This window comes from Microtus oregoni, unplaced genomic scaffold, assembly GCF_018167655.1.
Source record: "Microtus oregoni isolate MIOR12 unplaced genomic scaffold, Mior012 000008F_ref0000371, whole genome shotgun sequence".
Taxonomy (NCBI): domain Eukaryota; kingdom Metazoa; phylum Chordata; class Mammalia; order Rodentia; family Cricetidae; genus Microtus; species Microtus oregoni.
In genome coordinates, this window is record NW_024543067.1 from 12897946 (window position 1) to 12916674 (window position 18729).

An 18729-nucleotide genomic window follows, 5' to 3' on the forward strand; every position below is an offset into this window, starting at 1 on the left:
GCATGCCAAAGTTCCACTCAAAGCCTAGCGTTATGTCACTTATTAACACAATACTCTTGTAAATAGGCAGAAATTTATTATGGAAATCTGACTTTTAGTTTATAATTTCTGAACTAGAAGGAATTAAGAGCTGAATGATTTAAACACGTATAAATGATCTTTCCGGGAAAAACCATACAAATGTCATCACACTTCAAAGTACTAAGGGTTAAAAACTGAGACATTTTGCTTAATTTTTTTTTAGATTTTCGAGACAGGGTTTCTCTGAAGTTTTTGGTGCCTGTCCTGGAACTAGCTCTTGTAGACCAGGCTGGCCTCGAACTCACAGAGATCCGCCTGCCTCTGCCTCCCGAGTGCTTAATATTTTTGAGAGAAATATATTTTGACCCCGCAAACTCCTTTAAATTCGGTCATTTGGATAAGCATGGATTTTAACTTTTAGATTTCCTATTAGCTAAGCTCAGACTGTGCTTACTCTTACTGAATGCTTCCTGCCCATGGTGAACACCCTGCTACCAACCACGTGGAGTCAGATGGGCGCCAAGATCTTCAAGAAGGCCCTATCAGGTGGGCTCATCGCATCTGCATACAGGTTCTGGGTACCAAGCACAGACTGGTCTGTACTGTCCTGGCGTGGGAGAGTCACATCCCTGGTAGCTTCTCAGGGGTGGCAGCAGTGGGGCACAGGGTGGGCGTGGGACTGATGGGAGCAGGGCGGGGTACATGTGGGCGGGGTACATGTAGGGGGGGCGGGGAGGAGAGCAGGCTGTGGAGGGGGTGGGGCGGGAAGGTGGGCTGGGGGCGGGGCGCTCCTGGGGGCGTGCCGGCTGCGTGGGGACAGGAGCTCTGGGCCGCTGCGACGGGCTCCAAGTTCCCTCCCCAGCTCTCCGGCGGAGCCTGCCTGAGCCCGCCCCTCTGTGCTGAGGTGCAAACGCGGCGGCGGTCAGCCCAGCCCTCCGTTGCCGCGCGGTCTAGGCCCGTTCGGCCCCTGGGGTCCACTCGGATCCGGCGGTGAGGACTCGGCGGCCGCTTCACGTCGGCCTGCAGTGCCCCGCGGGGCCCAAGCTCCTCCTCGCGGTCTCCGGAGCCTGGTGCCGGGCCTGGCCGCCTTGCAGGGGCGGGAGCGCGGCGAAGGTAAGTTGGGGCGCTGGCGGCTGGAGAGTTCGGCTCAGGGTCCTGCTCCGACCGGGCCAGGGCGTCTAGAATCCCGGCCCCGTTGTCCGCCTTGCGCCCGGCTGCGAGCCCCGGGCTGGCGGCGAGGCCGGGGCTGGGAAGGAACGCTAGCTGCTGAGGAGAGGGTGGGTGAGGAGGCGGCGGCCCCTGCCCCTCTCCGTGCTGCGTCCCCACGCTGGGCATCCCGTGGGCGCGCCAGTGGGCTTCTAGTTCCTGCGGGAATGCAGATCCCAGGGCTTTCAAAGTTTGTTTGCACCCCCCCCCCACCTCCCCAAGCACACCACACACACCCTTCAGTCCTCCCACAGCTCGGTTGCCTCTTCTTTCTTTGAAAGCATGCAGGTTGGGAATAGATAAAATTGGTCCTGGCTCACTCGTGCCCCTGTCACCTAGCGCCACTCAGTACTTGGCGACAATGCCAGGCTGTGGGCTGCTGGGTGTCTGCGCTGCCCTCCTTTTGTTAGAGCCTGACGGTGTAAGCGGCAGTGGCCAGTCTCTGCATCCTGGCTAGTGGAGAAGGAAGAGGAGATAACTTTGCTTTATTACTTCCCAAAGTGGGAATAAAACCACCTGACGCCAGCCTTTTTTTTTTTTAACCCTTTCAAGCTGCTATTCGGATTTATTGAACGCCACCCTCTCTCCAAGAAAGACCAGGCGTTCTTTCCTGCCTAAGATTCAGACAAACTCCGGGTTTCCCCACAGCCAAGTTATGTCCTGTGCAAATCTGGCGCACATCTGTGACAACAGTGCCTGGCTGGCTTGCGAGGACCGCCGAGTCTATTTTTACAGAGAAGAGTATGATAGCCGAATCAGCATTTTTTCAGTATGAATAATACGACTTCCATTTTCATTTCCTCTGTTGGTGCTAAAGAGTTATTTAGCACCCACCATGCTAAGTCATGTGACCGTACTGGGTAGTTGCTGTTGTTATTGTTTGTGTTCATTTTGTGCTATTGAGACCTGCTCATTCAAATGAGGCATTTATTACGCATCGCTATTTAAAGATAAGGGTAGGCTGATGGTAACACGCCATTGATCTGCTCCATTACATTTAATCTGTAACAGTTCTTGGATCGTTCACCTTAAAATCATGAATTAAACACAGGGATGGCATTGCTTCTTGAGCCCGAAAATCTGCAAAGGCCTTAATATAGGCCGTGGAAGCAGAGCTAGGAAAATACCAGCTATATTTATTTTTGTTTTTATTTTCAATTCATGTTCTTGGTGTTCAGAAAAAAAAATGTTTCTTTTGTTTGTTTCCACCCCAGATCTTTTACAACATGCTCTATTTTGAGTCTGTGATTTAATTTTAGATCAGAATTGAGATTGGGTTGTTTGTAGCAGACTGACAAGCTCCTGGCTGTGTCTCCTCAGTGTCTGGGAAGAGAGGATTTGTTACTGGTTGGGTCTCTGAAACTGAATCCAGTCACGGCCTAGTGGGTTTCATGATGAGAACTGGTTGTCTCTAAGGAGCCTCGTGGTCTGTGAAGGGCTTACACGGAAGGGAAAACCTCTGTTTTGAACCTCATCCCCAGATCACCCCTTCTCAAGGTATAGCATGGTGATTTCAATTTCTAGTTAAAATACCCACGTTGTCATTGTGTTAGTTAACCCTCTTCGTTCCTATCATTAATGAAAGATGAATGTATTCGCTGTGTGACCACCTTCTCGGAGAATGTCTTGACTCTAGCTTTAAGAAGACCTTAGGATCAAGATCTAAAGCCTAAACAGTTGAGAAAAATAAAACTGCCCACTTGCCGTTCGCAGTAACCAGAAGATGGTGCTTACAACTTGGATAGCTGATGTGTTCGTCAGCTAGCTATCAGTCCACCCTCTGGCTCCATCATTGACTTTGAAGTGGCAGTCTTTTTCATTTTTCAATGTTTTCAAGTCTTGCGGTCCTCTCAGAAGTGGCGCTGCTGTAGGTACTGCCCAGGACCAGTAGGTGGTGCTGTGGGGAGCTCTGGGAGCCCAGTCACAGCACAGGTATGCTTCAAGAAAACCAGGGATTGATTAATCTGCACCAGTGTTTGTCTCTCTGTGAGAAACCCACAATGCAGACACCGGCCTGCACCCATCTCCTCTTCTGTTTTCAAATCTTTTGGGCATTTGCCCGGAGAATGTTTTCTCTTTGAGAGCCCTGTAATGTTCTGGATGTTCAGTAAACACTGCTTATGAAAATCTTTTCTGTACTCTGCCCTTTTGTCTCTCCACCTTAAATTTAGGTGGATTCACCTAAGCCAAGAGCCTCTCCAGCTCCCCTCGACTTTTTGTTTTTCTGATATGCACCTTCAACAGAGAAAAATAAATGACAAGGTGCCTATTAACAGTTTGAATTAATCCAGGGAAGCCTGTCTTAGGGTCTGTGCCCCCCCCACCCCCACCCCGCGCTCTTTTTTCTTTTTATTGTTATTGCTTCTTATCATTTTTTTTTTTTGGATCCTGGCATGTTGTAATGAGAGTTGATGTCAAGGTGATGACTGAATTTATTCTGTCCTGCTGGGATCCAGGCTGTGTGAGCACCCAGGCTAGGAAGTAGTAAGTGCTCACAGAAGAGGGTTCTCTGGCCCCTCATCGGTTATCTCTGAAGGCCAGTTCTACCAGCAGCTTATCTCTAGGCTTTCTCCTACTCCTCTAACAGCCAATAACTTTCCTGTCATCTGCTTTCTGTGAGCGAATCGCATGCCTCATCCGACTCATAGCTAATAAACAGCGAGATGTGTTTAAGTACCAGAGCCCAGGGAGCTAAAGCCTTTGCTCCCCTTTGGCGGCTGGAGCTGCCTGCTCCTTTCTCCCCGGCTTTGGTATCAAGAAATCTCATCACTCAGTGACGGGGTCTGGGTTTTCCGGTTAGCGCTTGGTCATCAAACAGTCCAAAACTAGGAGAAATTCAACTTTTTTTTTCTCTCTTTAGCCCCAGAGGAATGTCATAATGCATGACAAAGGTGACCTGCTTTAGGAGGTGAGGATGCAGCTGAGTGTCTTTGAATTAGATAAAAGGCTAATAAAGATGGCTGAGCCATTGGATCTGTTTGGGGTGTCTGCTCATGATAGCCCCAGCTCTCCATTTAGCCTTATGATGTCCCCTCCCTCCTTGAGCTTGTTTATGAGGATCACTTTCATCTGCTAGATAGGACGGTGAAGGTCGAAGCAAATCTCTGCTCTGTTTTACAGTCCCTGCATATTTTGTTCGACAGTTGAGGCAGACTAACTTAATGGGTTTTTTTGTTTGTTTGTTTTTGTTTTTGATGGTTGGTGTTTCTGAGTCAACCACCCTACAGGAACACAAATAGTAATATAAACAAGCAGTAATATAAAATAGTAATATAAACAAATAGTAATATAAACAAGGGACTCTTGAAAAGAGCCGGTGACCCAGTGTTGGCCTGCTGTCCCCAAAACTTTAATGCAGCTGTGACTCTGGGCCATGAAAGGTCCCACATGGGATGATGGACATGGAGAAACTGAACGATAGCTGTGGGAATGTATCTTCTCATCGTCCATACCGATACGAGCCAACCTTTTCTCCTCTGCCAAAGTCCTTTCTCATCTGTTTGTAGACGACTTGGGCAGGTTTCTTAATGAAGCTCTTGTGATATGAAATTAATAAACATACACAACCCATCTGCCTCTTTTGACATCTTTGGCTTCTTCCTGTGCATGAGAAGGGACTGAGGAGGACCTTAATCTTTTTCACGTGATGCAGTTTCTCTCATGAGTAGACATATCTCCTGTGTATAAGACATATCTCTTTTGAGCTTTGACCTCCTTCCCCTCGTCTCATGAGGGGGCTACATAAGGACTTATACTTATGAGCCTTGATTACCCCGCCCCCTCCTTTTAAAGCTTAGTAGCCAAACAAATTGCTTCCTTTTTTTCTCCCTCCCAGCATTGTCGGGGGTGGGGGGGCACAATAACACAATTTTCAGTTGCTGCTAGAGTGGGAATTTTAAAATTGTAAACGTTTTGGATACAGACTCAAAGAACACCTCAGCTCGAGGAAACTGTCATTTAGCAGACTGGTTTCTGGAAGAGTCATAAGAATTCTATGGTGGGGTTTGTGCACCAGGCCAAGATCAGTGTGGTTTGAAATTGTCCAGTTCCAGATAAGGACTTTGAAAACACAATCCTAAGCCATCGGGATTTTCGGGTGTTTGTGTTGTAACAAAAAGCAGTTTTTTTTTCCCCTCCTCCTGACATTACATGGTTTTTTCATCTTTTTAGATGTCTTCTTAAAGAAGAATCATGGGTAGTACTTCAAAATAACCCTTCTTGCCAATGGTGCTTTGGTTCCATAAACTTAGTAATAAAAAAGAAATAATTATACAAAAGAATATAGTTAATATTTTCTCTTATTATGGTTACTATATTAAAAATTATTTGCAGAGATATATTGTGTGCCAGGAATTTTTTTTTATAAACACTAGCCAGGAAAGACGTAGTTAGTCCCTGCCTGTTCCTGGCTTGTTTTATGAATTGCTTTTCCTTTAACTCTGAGTCCTGTAGCTATGATTCAGTATCTGACAAAGGCAATTTAGAGGAGAAAGATTTATTTGGCTCAGAATTCCAGGGAAGTCGGAGAGGCACAGCCTGAGGCAGCCGGTCACATTGCAACTACAGCTGGGAAGCAGGAGGTGGGAGCTTCTGCTCCTCTGGCTTTCTCCATCAATGCAGTCAGGAATGGGAAGCCCGGGGAATGGTGCTGCCCTCATGTGCAGTCGGTCTCCCCGCCTCATCTGACTGTAGATCAAGTGCCTACTTCACAGTCACGCTCAGAAGCCAACCTATCCTCCACAAGCACTGTTGGTGTGATTGAAGCGCTTTGCCTTGGCTATTCCAGACCCTGTCAATCAAAACTAACCTCAGGAGGCTTTAGAAGGCAAACTGAGGAGACAGACAATAAATTAAATCAGTGGTGTTTCAAAGCTGTGACCCTGCAATGCTATTCCTCAGGTGGTGGTGACCCCCAATCCTAAAACTATTTTCATTGCTGCTTCATAATTGTAACGTTGCTACTTCTACGAATTGTACTGTAAGTATCTGATATGTAGGATATCTGCTATGTGACCCTGAAAGAGGTCTCGGTCTGTGGGTTGAGAACCACTGAGTTAAGTGAATATACAAAAACCCAACTTAAAGGAATAACAAGTATGGCTGGGAATGGTGAGGGCTTACCACCTGGGCTGTGTGGCTTTAGAGAGTCTCATTGAGAACTCTAGTGAGTGTGATCATTAAAAGTAAATCAACAAGGCAACATTTGAAGGATGCTTGATCATAGGGATGGCTTATGCAAAGGCCCTGTGATAGCCAGAACTCCTTCTACCCTTGTAATAAGAAACAAAGGAATCAGATCACCTGGTGGCCTTGTAGACCACAGTCTCTCTCTGTCTTCTCTGTCTCTCTCTCTCTCTCTCTCTCTCTCTCTCTCTCTGTGTGTGTGTGTGTGTGTGTGTGTGTGTGTGTGTGCTCATATGTGTGCGTTCCATTTACTCTGTATGTAAGGAGCTGGTGGATCGATCCTGAGGAGACCTGGCTTTAATGTCCCCATTTGGAAACTCAGTTGTGGGGAAGGGGACAGACAGTGGTGGAAGCATCAAGCCATTACCAAGGAATTGGGGTGGGGTGCCTGGTGTCGTGGACTTCTTCTCCTCACCTGACACACCTCTGACTTTGAGACAGATTGTCCCTTTCCATGCCTGCCGCTGGGATAGAACTATTGTGTCATATGGACTGGAACACGACACGAGTTGTGATGAGGGTCCCGATTGCAGGTCACGAGACAGGAAAGCATGTATGCATTGCAATCAGAGACATGCAGCCTGTTCTGCAGATCGAACTGCGGGGACTTGTGTGGCTGACTGAAGTGAACGAAGCCCTGTGTTTGGGAGGTCAACGAGCAAGGTCAGGCCTTGAGGAAGCACCTGCCTGGCACTCAGAAACTGCTGCAAAAAACGACATTGGGCATGAAGACTGCAGTGCGCTTCCCATACACATGAGAGATGCGCATGGCATTTACGTCGAGACGGTTGCTATCACCGAGACCAGGAATCTGGCAATGCCAGATTTGCCGTGTTTCAGGGAGTTTCTCACTCTCTGTGTGTCTGGGTTCTAGGCAGTGCCTGTGACTGGCCCTGAGTAGAGACAGACCCGGAAGATCCACACTGTTGCTGTTAAGTCACCGGGCAGGCTGAGGCCCTGGCAATCCCAGGTCAGAAGTGTACTTGTAGCCAGCGAACAGCAAGTAGGTTCCTTGAGAAGAGGGAGAGTCTCCCAGTCCAGTCAGTGTTAGGTACAGCTGGCTCTGGGAAGTCCAGCTAGTCCCCCGAGCCTGCAAGACCTCAGTTCCTTGTCTTTACCATGGGAATGACTGCCCTACCTACTTCCAAAACCATTGTGGAAGTTAGATGAGAAGCTTACCGAGTTCAGAACTCCTGTCTTTCTCTCTTATGGATTCCGTGCCTTAGTCCTTCCCAGTCATATGATCTCATCATATGGGCCACAGGACAGAACTTACAGTATCCTGTTGGCCATGATTGCCAAAGTTGGGGTAGCAGCCCCGTTTTCAGCTGCTTTGGTGGATTTCACAGATTCCTCTTCTCCCTAACCCAGACTTCACATGCATTTTGTTGGTGTGTTGAGTGAGCCTTGGCCAGAGCTGCAGGTTGTGAAGGGCCTGGTACTGTGGTTGGCCATATAGTGCCTGCTGCACTGCCCTGCTGCTGGCAAGGAGGCCCTCATCCTCTGGGATCTTGGTAACACAGCCCAAAAGCTCAATGTCAAGTGGTGATCTCTGTCACAGCTGCGAAGTGACTGACTTTTCAGATGAGGTATGCATACGTGTTCTTCACAGTCTGGGAGCAGAGAGGCTGGAGGGAAGAAGAGGTTGTGCTTAGGAGCAAGGGCCTTTTGGGGGGCAGCGAATTTGCCATGGCTTATAAGAAACTAAGGATTGTTTGTTCTCTGAGCTGAATGTTGCCACAGGTCACCTGAGGCCGGTGTTTCTGCTTACAGATACCCAATTGTTAGATAATAAAATCCCAGGAGGGGGATGGTGAAGATCCCTCCCATCTCTTCCAGAGGATCTAAGCTGGGCTCCGAGCACACATGTCAGGGGACCTGTAACTCCAACTCCAGGAAATGTGACAGCCTCTTTTGGCCTCCAGGGGCACGCATACACATATACAACTACCCATAAATAACAGTAATAAAAAGGTTGAAAAGCAGCAGGAGTCAAGGTGGGGGGGAAGTGTCACCTGTGTGAAAGTGGCCGGCCCAAGGCAGTGGAGCATTCCTGTCAGCTGCTACTCCGGACTGGGGGTTTTCTTCCCCAGTTCCTGCTTCCTAGTTTCCTATCACTTTTAGGGACTGTCTCTCATTGCTGTTACCAGCTGGTGCTTTGTTTGAAATGCTCTCATAGCTTTGAAAAGGAAATATTTCTTTTAGAAATAACGACGTTTGTGTCATCTTTAACCCTTTAGTCTTTTGAAGGGTTTACCGGTTGCTTGTTGCATACTTTCTTTTAATGGGAAGTTTGGTGAGTAAAACACAAAGTTCTGACCCCCGTGCAGACACCCCATAATCACGGATGTGCATACATGTACACACTGAGTCACCACACACATGCAGCCACATTCATCACCTTTCTGTCCGTGCCTTACCAAGGGCCACCATTCCCATTCTTGTTAGAAACAGCTTGAGTTGGAGACACATGCTTAGTATGCAGAGGCCCCCGGTGCTACCCGCACACAGCACTGCAAAACAATGAATAATAAACTTCGGAAACTGGGCACATGGTAAGTGGGGACTAGTGGCAGATGATGATTGTGTGTGTGTGTGTGTGTGTGTGTGTGTATTTTCATTGGTAAAGAAACACTGTTGAACTGGGAGGCTCTTTGTAGATTTGCTTGTGCTTTTGTGCATTTAAAAACCCTTTTAACCTCTCACTACCCTGTGTTCTTTCAAATGATCAATAATTGAAACTCTGTGTTTCTGTTGGGTTTTTTGTTTGTTTGTTTTTTGTTTTTGTTTTTTTGAGACAGGGTTTCTCTGTAGCTTTGGAGCCTGTCCTGGAACTGGCTCTTGTTGACCAGGCTGGCCTCGAACTCACAGAGATCCAACCTACCTTTGACTCCCAGTGCTGGGATTAATGGCCTGTGTCATCACCTCCTGGTGGGACTTTGTTCTTGTGTGGTGGCTATGGGTGACTGGCTGTTGATGCCCAGGCTGTAGTGCCTGGGGCTCCAATATGGCTGCATGCCTGGCTGTGGGACCCAGCCGAACCATTACGTGTGGCTGTTGTTCCTTTTGCAAATTACAGCACCCGGTATTCCCATACCACCCTGAACGCACCCGATCTCGTCTGATCTCAGAAGCTAAGCAGGGTCGAGCCTGGTTAGTACTTGGATGAGAGACCGCCTGGGAATACCGGGTGCTGTAATTTGCAAAAGGAACAACAGTGGCCAAGGTGGCTTTCAGGTTTCAGGGAACCGGCTGACTGCGCAGAAACTTAGTTCTTTGATTTATTAAAGATTTTATTAATTTATTTTTATAGCTCGTAGTAGGGGAGAATAGTATCACTATAAAATATATATTTTGCAGGTACTTGAAATATTCTTAAATAGTACCAAGAAAGATTTGTGGGCTATTGGAATTGCTTGAATTTAAAGAAACAACAAAACTAAATAAACAAATAAAAACACCCATTTCTTTAGAGGTGGTGAGAGTCCACTCCTGCCAGATTGGGGGCGAGGGAGGAAAGGAGAGAGAGGTATGTGTGTTGGGGGGAGAGATTGCTCTGTGTTCAATGTGAGCATCCATGCTTCATTTTTTTCTCTTTTTCTTTTCTTTTTTTTTCCCCAGCAGAACTGGCTCTGCCTTCCCATCAGTGTGATGTGTTTCAGCTCACGTGACTTTTCCTGCCTTGCTTATCTGCTTTCTCCTGCGGTTACTCTCCTTTCAACATTCTCTAGCACTGGACTGGGCTGTTTTCCTTGCTAATCCCCAACCACTCTTCCCCCTGAGGGTTTTCTGGAGCCATTTCTCCACATGAAGCCTTCTGATTCTTAGGTACTGAGAGTCAGCGATAAAGAAACCACATTACAGGAACTTTTAATTAACGCACCACACAGGAACAAATCGTTGTGGGTTGTGTGTCTGAAATACTTAGGTATCTTCGCCTTACTTCCAGTTTTGCATTTTAACTACCTGACAGCCTTAATGCCCGGCTTTACAGGAAAGCAGATTCAGTGGCGAATACAATATAAGGAAGAAGCTCCTGAGACTAGGGAGGCTGACATGTCCCACAGGCTGCTGTCTACACACCGGGGAAACAAGGGCCACCAGAAGTGTGGGTATCAGACCAAGGTCAGGCTAACAGATGGCTCAGCTCCAGCAGCCAGGTAGAGAGTGAACTGGGGAAGAATGTGAGTGAGTTCAATCTTCTTGCACCCTTTTGTTCTGTGTGGTCGGCCAACTGCTGTACCTAAGTCCCCCAGTTCAGTGATACCCTCTTCTGAAAACACTAATGCAGAGCTGAAGTTTCTGGGTACCCTGTGGGTCTTTCCGATCGCCTTCTAACCATTGCTCTCGAGTACCTCCAGTGTGATCAGTGTGCCTCACTAATTAGGTGAATGTTTTAAAATCATCCTGGGAAGATGTAGTTTTCCCAGTCTGTTAAAAATGGGCCAACTAGGTCCCCTAAGTCTCGGTCCTCTGGAGACCTTCTGGGCTGTCGTGCTGCAGCTCTTCCTTTCCTCCAGCACATCTGCTGTGAACTCAGCTGATGGCTACATCTTAGAGCTGCTGTCAGCCGATGGCTGCATCTTAGAGCTGCTGTCAGCTGATGGCTGCATCTTAGAGCTGCTCTCATCCGATGGCTGCATCTTAGAGCTGCTGTCAGCCGATGGCTGCATCTTAGAGCTGCTCTCATCCGATGGCTGCATCTTAGAGCTGCTGTCAGCTGATGGCTGCATCTTAGAGCTGCTCTCTGCTGATGGCTGCATCTTAGAGCTGCTCTCATCCGATGGCTGCATCTTAGAACTGCTCTCATCCGATGGCTGCATCTTAGAGCTGCTGTCAGCTGATGGCTGCATCTTAGAGCTGCTGTCAGCCGATGGCTGCATCTTAGAGCTGCTCTCATCCGATGGCTGCATCTTAGAGCTGCTGTCAGCTGATGGCTGCATCTTAGAGCTGCTCTCTGCTGATGGCTGCATCTTAGAGCTGCTCTCATCCGATGGCTGCATCTTAGAGCTGCTATCAGCTGATGGCTGCATCTTAGAGCTGCTATCAGCTGATGGCTGCATCTTAGAGCTGCTGTCAGCTGATGGCTGCATCTTAGAGCTGCTCTCATCCGATGGCTGCATCTTAGAGCTGCTGTCAGCTGATGGCTGCATCTTAGAGCTGCTGTCAGCTGATGGCTGCATCTTAGAGCTGCTCTCTGCTGATGGCTCCATCTTAGAGCTGCTCTCATCCGATGGCTGCATCTTAGAACTGCTGTCAGCCGATGGCTGCATCTTAGAGCTGCTGTCAGCTGATGGCTGCATCTTAGAGCTGCTCTCTGCTGATGGCTGCATCTTAGAGCTGCTCTCATCCGATGGCTGCATCTTAGAACTGCTCTCATCCGATGGCTGCATCTTAGAGCTGCTGTCATCCGATGGCTGCATCTTAGAGCTGCTGTCAGCTGATGGCTGCATCTTAGAGCTGCTCTCATCCGATGGCTGCATCTTAGAGCTGCTCTCCGCTGATGGCTGCATCTTAGAGCTGCTGTCAGCTGATGGCTGCATCTTAGAGCTGCTCTCTGCTGATGGCTGCATCTTAGAGCTGCTCTCATCCGATGGCTGCATCTTAGAGCTGCTCTCTGCTGATGGCTGCATCTTAGAGCTGCTCTCATCCGATGGCTGCATCTTAGAGCTGCTATCAGCTGATGGCTGCATCTTAGAGCTGCTGTCAGCTGATGGCTGCATCTTAGAGCTGCTCTCATCCGATGGCTGCATCTTAGAGCTGCTGTCAGCTGATGGCTGCATCTTAGAGCTGCTGTCAGCTGATGGCTGCATCTTAGAGCTGCTCTCTGCTGATGGCTCCATCTTAGAGCTGCTCTCATCCGATGGCTGCATCTTAGAACTGCTGTCAGCCGATGGCTGCATCTTAGAGCTGCTGTCAGCTGATGGCTGCATCTTAGAGCTGCTCTCTGCTGATGGCTGCATCTTAGAACTGCTCTCATCCGATGGCTGCATCTTAGAGCTGCTATCAGCTGATGGCTGCATCTTAGAGCTGCTGTCAGCTGATGGCTGCATCTTAGAGCTGCTCTCATCCGATGGCTGCATCTTAGAGCTGCTGTCAGCTGATGGCTGCATCTTAGAGCTGCTGTCAGCTGATGGCTGCATCTTAGAGCTGCTCTCTGCTGATGGCTCCATCTTAGAGCTGCTCTCATCCGATGGCTGCATCTTAGAACTGCTGTCAGCCGATGGCTGCATCTTAGAGCTGCTGTCAGCTGATGGCTGCATCTTAGAGCTGCTCTCTGCTGATGGCTGCATCTTAGAGCTGCTCTCATCCGATGGCTGCATCTTAGAACTGCTCTCATCCGATGGCTGCATCTTAGAGCTGCTGTCATCCGATGGCTGCATCTTAGAGCTGCTGTCAGCTGATGGCTGCATCTTAGAGCTGCTCTCATCCGATGGCTGCATCTTAGAGCTGCTCTCCGCTGATGGCTGCATCTTAGAGCTGCTGTCAGCTGATGGCTGCATCTTAGAGCTGCTCTCTGCTGATGGCTGCATCTTAGAGCTGCTCTCATCCGATGGCTGCATCTTAGAGCTGCTCTCTGCTGATGGCTGCATCTTAGAGCTGCTCTCATCCGATGGCTGCATCTTAGAGCTGCTCTCATCCGATGGCTGCATCTTAGAGCTGCTCTCATCCGATGGCTGCATCTTAGAGCTGCTGTCAGCTGATGGCTGCATCTTAGAGCTGCTCTCATCCGATGGCTGCATCTTAGAACTGCTCTCATCCGATGGCTGCATCTTAGAGCTGCTGTCAGCTGATGGCTGCATCTTAGAGCTGCTGTCAGCCGATGGCTGCATCTTAGAGCTGCTCTCATCCGATGGCTGCATCTTAGAGCTGCTGTCAGCTGATGGCTGCATCTTAGAGCTGCTCTCTGCTGATGGCTGCATCTTAGAGCTGCTCTCATCCGATGGCTGCATCTTAGAACTGCTCTCATCCGATGGCTGCATCTTAGAGCTGCTATCAGCTGATGGCTGCATCTTAGAGCTGCTGTCAGCTGATGGCTGCATCTTAGAGCTGCTCTCATCCGATGGCTGCATCTTAGAGCTGCTGTCAGCTGATGGCTGCATCTTAGAGCTGCTGTCAGCTGATGGCTGCATCTTAGAGCTGCTCTCTGCTGATGGCTCCATCTTAGAGCTGCTCTCATCCGATGGCTGCATCTTAGAACTGCTGTCAGCCGATGGCTGCATCTTAGAGCTGCTGTCAGCTGATGGCTGCATCTTAGAGCTGCTCTCTGCTGATGGCTGCATCTTAGAGCTGCTCTCATCCGATGGCTGCATCTTAGAACTGCTCTCATCCGATGGCTGCATCTTAGAGCTGCTGTCATCCGATGGCTGCATCTTAGAGCTGCTGTCAGCTGATGGCTGCATCTTAGAGCTGCTCTCATCCGATGGCTGCATCTTAGAGCTGCTCTCCGCTGATGGCTGCATCTTAGAGCTGCTGTCAGCTGATGGCTGCATCTTAGAGCTGCTCTCTGCTGATGGCTGCATCTTAGAGCTGCTCTCATCCGATGGCTGCATCTTAGAGCTGCTCTCTGCTGATGGCTGCATCTTAGAGCTGCTCTCATCCGATGGCTGCATCTTAGAGCTGCTATCAGCTGATGGCTGCATCTTAGAGCTGCTGTCAGCTGATGGCTGCATCTTAGAGCTGCTCTCATCCGATGGCTGCATCTTAGAGCTGCTGTCAGCTGATGGCTGCATCTTAGAGCTGCTGTCAGCTGATGGCTGCATCTTAGAGCTGCTCTCTGCTGATGGCTCCATCTTAGAGCTGCTCTCATCCGATGGCTGCATCTTAGAACTGCTGTCAGCCGATGGCTGCATCTTAGAGCTGCTGTCAGCTGATGGCTGCATCTTAGAGCTGCTCTCTGCTGATGGCTGCATCTTAGAACTGCTCTCATCCGATGGCTGCATCTTAGAGCTGCTATCAGCTGATGGCTGCATCTTAGAGCTGCTGTCAGCTGATGGCTGCATCTTAGAGCTGCTCTCATCCGATGGCTGCATCTTAGAGCTGCTGTCAGCTGATGGCTGCATCTTAGAGCTGCTGTCAGCTGATGGCTGCATCTTAGAGCTGCTCTCTGCTGATGGCTCCATCTTAGAGCTGCTCTCATCCGATGGCTGCATCTTAGAACTGCTGTCAGCCGATGGCTGCATCTTAGAGCTGCTGTCAGCTGATGGCTGCATCTTAGAGCTGCTCTCTGCTGATGGCTGCATCTTAGAGCTGCTCTCATCCGATGGCTGCATCTTAGAACTGCTCTCATCCGATGGCTGCATCTTAGAGCTGCTGTCATCCGATGGCTGCATCTTAGAGCTGCTGTCAGCTGATGGCTGCATCTTAGAGCTGCTCTCATCCGATGGCTGCATCTTAGAGCTGCTCTCCGCTGATGGCTGCATCTTAGAGCTGCTGTCAGCTGATGGCTGCATCTTAGAGCTGCTCTCTGCTGATGGCTGCATCTTAGAGCTGCTCTCATCCGATGGCTGCATCTTAGAGCTGCTCTCTGCTGATGGCTGCATCTTAGAGCTGCTCTCATCCGATGGCTGCATCTTAGAGCTGCTCTCATCCGATGGCTGCATCTTAGAGCTGCTCTCATCCGATGGCTGCATCTTAGAGCTGCTGTCAGCTGATGGCTGCATCTTAGAGCTGCTCTCTGCTGATGGCTGCATCTTAGAGCTGCTCTCATCCGATGGCTGCATCTTAGAACTGCTCTCATCCGATGGCTGCATCTTAGAGCTACTGTCATCCGATGGCTGCATCTTAGAGCTGCTGTCAGCTGATGGCTGCATCTTAGAGCTGCTCTCATCTGATGGCTGCATCTTAGAGCTGCTCTCATCCGATGGCTCCATCTTAGAGCTGCTCTCATCCGATGGCTGCATCTTAGAGCTGCTGTCAGCTGATGGCTGCATCTTAGAGCTGCTCTCTGCTGATGGCTGCATCTTAGAGCTGCTGTCAGCTGATGGCTGCATCTTACAGAGTTTCTCTGGTTTTGTGTATCTCTTCTTGAAACAGAAGTTTATCAAGGTGCACATGTTTTTGTCTGGTATAGATTGTCTGGCAAAGGAAAATGATCATGTGTTAATCATAATGATGTATTGATGATCATGAACCAGGTGTCCGTCCAGTTCATGGTTAATGCCTGGTATCCTGGTATTGCTACCAGCAAGTTTCAGGTATAAAAACAGTTTTTCATAATTATTCTTTATGTATCATTTTCATTCTTCTTTGTTTTTGAAATTTAAAACAGGGAGGGAAGTTTTAAAGCTTGTACATATATACTACCTGGTTTCAACATCAATTAGGTTTGATCTAATAGCGGGAAACATTTTTACTCTAACCTGGGAGGTTCCACAAAGGAAGAAGGTGCTTCATTTTTTTTTTCAGTAACTAAATTAAAAGCATTCGATTGTTTATGGCTGATTTATTCTTCCTTAAGTCCATCTAAAAAAAAAGTCTTAAAATATACAAAAATGAGGCAGACCTTTACAATTGTGTTATGTTCCGGGCTCTGTTTTTAACACAGTGCATCATGTTATAGATGATGCACTTGATATATTTTTGCTTTTAATCCCCAAGTGCTAGGATTGGGGTGCTCTGGGGTGTGATTAGGTTAGGAGGGAAAAGGACTCCACAGATGGCATTAGCGACATCGTAAAAGAGCCAGAGAGCTATCCCATATCTTCCTGATCTTGAGGACACAGTGATAAGCTACAATATGTGACCCAGGAAGTGGACACTTACCACAGCAAATCTGTGGGCCCCTTGGCCTTGTGCTTCTTATCTATAGACCGTGAGAAGTTTCTGTGTGGAAGCCACTATGTCTAGGGTATTTTATGAAATGCCACCTGCTATAGTAGCAGCAGAGGTGGTTTAAGGTCCCCCCCCCAAAAAAAAAAAGTACGCCACATGGAATATTGTGTCAGAATGCATGTTTCCCCTGCGTTTGGACCTGTGAAACAGCAGAAAGCTCATGAGAGACTTTGTTCTGCAAACAAGAGCGATGTTCCTGCAGTCTCCTGCAGCCTTCTGCAGCCTCCAGCAGCTAACATGTCACAGTGCTTTGTGCTCAGAGGTTTCAGTGGCTCAGCTGATTCTGCGTGGAAACCTGGGAAACCTCATGTCTGGCTTTTGTCGACCTGAAGCAACCCTCGATAACACCTGGGAAGAAGGGATCTCATTTGAGGAATTGCCTCCATTAGGTTGGCCTATGGAGATGTCTGTGGGACATGATCTTGACTACTGAGTAATAAAGGAGGCCACACCCCACTCTAGGTGGTGCGCCACCCCTGGGCAGGTGGTCCTGGGCTGTGCTGGCAACCTGCCTGAGCAAGCTGGAGCACTGCTCCCCATCAGTCCCTGTTCCAGGTCTTGCTTCAGCTTCACTTGAGGGTGAATTGTAACTTGTAAGCCTATTGTTCCCCAGGTCGCTTTTGATGATAGTGTTTATCGCAGCAACAAAAAACCCAGGACGCTTTCCCTCGAAAGGGTGAGTTCTTTCCCATGACTGAGTCAGCTTCCCAACGGGCATGCCTCTGTGAGCCAGGGCCTGCACTGTGCAGGCTGAGGACCGGTCAGACTCTGAGGTGGTTCTCGTCATGCTTGGCAGCTTACTGGAAACTGAGAACCCTTTGGATCCTTCAGCCATGCCCCCTCTCAGTGCCCCAACCCCGACATTTCTGCCCTGCCCAGGTCTTGCTGCATTCTTGGGGTACCTCTATCTTAGTTTCTATCTTGGAAATCTTTCCTTTAATCATCTCCTTGCCTCTGATATACTCACTTCTGCGTCAGCTGAGAGATCAGCTGGTCACATTTCCAGGCTGCTCAAAGCCCTGTCTGTTGTGCTTAAAAAAAAAAGTATCGTAGGCTTTTCTGGGTCTTCCCTGGCGTGGCCAGAGCATCTGCAATCCTCTCAAGCTCCACCCCTGTTCTTTCATTAGCCTGAAGTTCTTTTTGTGTATTTTCTGGTTTGTGCTCCCCGGTCATTCTAAAAGCCTTCTGTTATGATGTCTTCTCTTGAATTTTCTTCAGCCCTGTGCATTCTGAATAAAAAGGACAAAGGAAGCAGTCATAGCTTCATGATGCCTGAGTGATCTGGATGCAGAGATGTGAAGTCCACTTCTTCCCGGCAATAAACAGAGGATGTCGGTTGTAATGGAACCGGTTGAGTCTGCTGGCCATCTGGTTCAGACTTAAGTCTGTGCTGTGGTGTGTGTGGTCCTTATCTATAGGTCAGGGTGAGTCATCAGTCCCTCACATGCTGATGGAGTTCACAGTGGCAATGAGGAACTGCATCTTAAGGGATTTTGGAGCATGGGAGGTGTGTTGTAATCGTGCACATGCTGAAGGAGTTCGCAGTGGCAATGAGGAATGGCATCCTGAAAGATTTGAGAGCACGGGAGATGTCTGGCATCGGAGGTGAATGCCTTGGTCTTTTCGGGAAGCACTGGCAACCCCCACTTGTGCTGGCTGCTGTGGGGGACCACTGGCTGCTATGGTGGACCACTGGCCGCTGTGGGGGACCACTGGCCGCTGTGGGGGACCACTGGCCGCTGTGGGGGACCACTGGCCGCTGTGGGGGACCACTGGCCGCTGTGGTGGACCACTGGCCGCTGTGGGGGACCACTGGCCGCTGTGGGGGACCACTGGCCGCTGTGGTGGACCACTGGCCGCTGTGGTGGACCACTGGCCGCTGTGGTGGACCACTGGCCACTTGCTCACCTGGCATTGAAAATGGAGCCATCCTGAACTGAGACGTTCTGCCATTGTAAAACTATACTCGGGTTTGAAGATTTAATTTGAAAAGGGAATACAAAATAGTAACCCTATCACTTTTTATACTAAATACTGGCTGGAATGATATTTCTAGATTTATTAGGCTAAAGTCGGAATACTGCCCATTACTTATTTCCATTTTCCTTTTTTCTTATGGCTGTAGGAGAAAACGGAAGGCAGGGTGTGCTTCGTGGCTGTGGCTGCTATTTCCCCTGAGTACTGCCATGCAAGACTCTGCAATTCCTTGACTCCATGTTCTTGGCAGCGCTCTGCTAAGCAGATGGCTGTGTACTCACAGAAGGCAAAGTAGTAGTAACTGAAAGCCAGAACGGGCTCCCTAAGCACAAACCGCATGACGCTTGCTTCATGCCTCTTGTCTTTCATGAGGTTCCTGGCCTAGAAGATGAGAAGGCCTTGATAGGTTTGCATTTGAGTTTCTATAGTTTACTGGGTTTTTTTTGAGTTGTGGTCACACATTCAACGTTCCCTGATCCCCTCCAAAATCCGAATATACTGAAAACT

At 48.8% G+C, this 18729-nt stretch overlaps 1 protein-coding gene and 1 pseudogene across 3 annotated transcripts in view; both read left to right on the top strand.

The window, feature by feature from the left end:
• Positions 1-846: 846 nt before the first annotated feature.
• Positions 847-18729, top strand: part of Fam110b (family with sequence similarity 110 member B) — a 129156-nt gene continuing 111273 nt past the window's right edge. For all 3 annotated transcript variants that reach the window (XM_041657833.1, XM_041657830.1, XM_041657831.1), the window contains exon 1: positions 847-1134. The gene's annotated coding sequence lies outside the window, so the exon portion shown is untranslated. The remainder of the gene's footprint in view (positions 1135-18729) is intronic.
• On the top strand, positions 9495-9613 carry LOC121452022 (annotated as a pseudogene).